The sequence below is a fragment of the Sinocyclocheilus anshuiensis genome, unplaced genomic scaffold (assembly GCF_001515605.1).
Source record: "Sinocyclocheilus anshuiensis isolate Anshui unplaced genomic scaffold, SAMN03320099.WGS_v1.1 scaffold623, whole genome shotgun sequence".
NCBI classification, from domain to species: domain Eukaryota; kingdom Metazoa; phylum Chordata; class Actinopteri; order Cypriniformes; family Cyprinidae; genus Sinocyclocheilus; species Sinocyclocheilus anshuiensis.
Window position 1 is genome coordinate 1,252,571 of NW_015548226.1, and position 3,718 is coordinate 1,256,288.

The 3,718-nt window shown below is 36.3% G+C and overlaps 1 protein-coding gene across 1 annotated transcript in view; it reads left to right on the forward strand.

Moving 5' to 3' along the window:
* vamp3 (vesicle-associated membrane protein 3 (cellubrevin)) overlaps positions 1–3,718 on the forward strand; it is a 15,228-nt gene that overhangs the window by 9,136 nt on the left and 2,374 nt on the right. The window lies entirely within an intron of this gene.

Consider the following 3,718-nt stretch of genomic DNA (forward strand, 5'->3'; position numbering starts at 1 on the left):
TATATTGCGTCACCAAAAATTATTGAGGTCATGTACATATATTGCACGATAAGTCGATATATTGATTATTGCGAGAGGCCTAGCTATAATGATATATGACCCTGGAGCACAAAACCAGTCATAAGTAGCACAGGTATATTTATAGCAAAAGCCAACAATACATTGTATGGGTCAAAATAATCAATTTTACTTGTATGCCAAAAATCAATAGTATATTAAGTAAAGATCATGTTACATGAAGATATTTTGTAAATTTCCTATCATAAATATATCAACTTAATTTTTGATTAGTAATATGTAGGGATGCACCGATACCACTTTTTCCAGTACTCGCCTGATACCGATACTTTTATTTTTGGTACTTGCCGATACCGAGTACCGATACCAATATTTTCATTTCAACTTCAGTGTTTTTCCCAGACTCGGTCTGAATAATGTTTGGTCCCAAATTTGTATAAATTTTACTGGTAGTCCACTGTATGAAGAATTTTTGGGTAAGATTTGTCACAGTTTAATTTATTTTGCTATCCTCACTTACATAAATGAACTATAATGTCCTGCACCCGCTAGTAAAAAAATATAAAAAATTATATCTGGTCTCTGAATAATTGTTGGTTTGACACTATATCCTTCGGTTATTTTCACACTTAATTATGCGCATTAAAATGTATTTTACAAGTTTTTGTTACTTTCACTGTTCATTTATTATCTTGATTTTAATTTCATATCTTTATTTTAATAGCATTAGAGCTGCTCCATTGCAGCGGCTTAGTACTGTAATCACGCGCTTTGCTGTATTCTGCTGTCTGTTGTTCTGTTGTCGGTGTTTCTTTGTCTGAATATGGTGCTTATCACATGCTCTGTGGTATCGGCGTTTGGTATCGGGGCATTTTAACGAGTACAGGAGCTCAGTATCGGTGCATCCCTAGTAATATGCATTGCTAAGAACTTCATTTGGACAACTTTAAAGGTGATTTTCTCAATATTTAGTTTTTTTTTTAACCCTCAGATTCCAGGTTTTCAAATAGTTGTATCTTGGTTAAATATTGTCCTATCCTAACAAACCATACATCGATGGAAAGCTTATTTATCCAGCTTTCAGATGATGTATATATTCATCTCAATTTAAAAAAATTGACCCTTATGTAGGGCTGCACGATAAATTGCATGCAATTGTCATGCGCATCTCGTCAGTAAAGCCGGTTCTGTGATTAGTAGTAAATCTCCATCCAATATATTTTTGATCAAATAAATGCAGCCTTGGTGAGCACAAGAGACTTCTTTCAAAAACATAAAAGTAAAATCCTATTAACCCCAAACTGGTAGTGTTATATGTGTATATATGTATACATACATATATTACATTTCAACATTTGATTTAAGGTAAATTCTATGGCATTTAAATTGCATATAATGTTAAAGAAGGTGCTACTTTCTCTTTTACTCTCTCTGTCTCTCTTTTCTTTCTGTGCAACTCCTCCCTAAAGTGTGCAGCATAATCCGTCAGCAGTTTTTCCATATCTCTTCTGTAGTTCACCACGGTCATATTCATGATTTCTGTTGAAGGAAATTTATACCAGGACATATGTAGGTCTCTGCGCACTGTACACCCGTTGACCTCTCCCGTCAGATGTCTTCCGTTCAGTCTGGTGTGAGCTCATAGGCTGCCGGCCGGTTATGTAATGCCCCGTCACTATGGTTATGCAAGTAAAACATGGATCTGCACACGCTGGCTCCCCCCACACTGTTCTCTCTTAAAGGGGCGGGGCTACATCATCCTACAACATGGTTTGTGGAGCACTAGAGCATATATGAGGAGGCTATGTTTGTGTGCTGTTGCCATTGACTTTATGTAATTCTATTATAACGGGATTTTTCATGCTTTCCATTACTTAACACATCTACTGAAGACGTAAGGATTGATCACATTGAATATAAGCAACAGGATATGATGTCATTCTCTAGGGCTTATGTTTTTGATAAACATTTAATCAGAAATACATTAACTCAAAACATATCTTTTACTCCATTTTGAGTAGCTCGAAGTGTTACCGCTAATTTTGTCTAAAATAAAATGCATTAAATTCATCCCAGTAGGAAAACGGATTGATTCTCATGAAGTCAAGATGAGTTTATATATTGACTCATGGACATGCAAAACTTTATCTATCTATCTATCTATCTATCTATCTATCTATCTATCTAATGTATAAGCTGACAGGACTAACAGTCACAAAGCTGCAGATGCTGGATGTGTTTATAGACCAAACTATAATAACTCTGGCACAGACTGGTTTCCCAAATGTTGGATAATCCTAAGAAAATGTTTATCTAGCCTTGACCTAGTTGGACAAATCTTGCCTCAAAGTATATGTGTATTTTGTATTCACTCTTTGTTGTTGTTTTTACCAGCAACAAAACATTTGTCTTACATAAGTAGGTAGTTCTATGTAGGGCTGTCGCGATTCGTAGATTTTATTCGACTATTCGATTTTTTTAAATCCCCAACTTAATTTTGCTCGCATCGACTAACCGGCAAAATACCGGAAGTGGCGCATTTCACGGATGAGAATCCATAAAACGCATTATTAGACTGTTTCCCAAGGCTGCATGATATACATTGAACAAAATTACAAACGCAACACACTTGTTTTTGCCCCCATTTTTCATGAGCTGAACTCAAAGATCTAAGACTTTTTCTATGTACACAAAAGGCCTATTTCTCTCAAATATTGTTCACAAATCTGTCTAAATCTGTGTTAGTGAGCACTTCTCCTTTGCCGAGATAATCCATCCACCTCACAGGTTTGGCATATCAAGATGCTGATTAGACAGCATGATTATTGCACAGGTGTGCCTTAGGCTGGCCACAATAAAAGGCCACTCTAAAATGTGCAGTTGTATCACACAGCACAATGCCACAGATGTCGCAAGTTTTGAGGGAGCGTGCAATTAGCATGCTGACTGCAGGAATGTCCACCAGAGCTGTTGCCCGTGAATTGAATGTTAATTTCTCTACCATAAGCTGTCTCCAAAGGCGTTTCAGAGAATTTGGCAGAACACACAACTGCAGACCACGTGTAACCACACCAGCCCAGGAACTCCACATCCAGCATCTTCACCGCCAAGATTGTCTGAGACCAGCCATCCGGACAGCTGCTGCAACAATCGGTTTGCATAACCAAAGAATTTCTGCACAAACTGTCAGAAACCGTCTCAGGGAAGCTCATCTGCATGCTCGTCGTCAACCGGCTCACAGTTAATCGTTACATCCCTAATTTTAACAGTTTTGTTCAATAAAACCATATGATTTCTAGCTTTTGATACTTAATTTGAACTGATTGTTATTGCCTCATTGCTATTATATATGTATTGTAAGTAATTTTAAAGGCTATTGTTCACTTACATCTATTTTTATTACCACAAAAAAAGAAATTATAATTATAGGGCCCTATGAAAATGAAATCCGTTTTATTTCCAAATTCAGTTTTTTTTGAACACGTGGATATGTTGTCATTCTTACACTATAATTCTGAACTTTGATTTCAGTGATTTGGATTATGAGATGGACACTTGCTGCTTGCACTCTGTTGCACTTTACTTTAGCTTTTTAAAAAAAGGATTTCATAGAAATTTGGATTTCATTTGATTTAATAAAATATAGTTTAATAAAATATTCTTAAGTAAAATTGTTGATTTTGGGGGGGGGGGGGGGTGA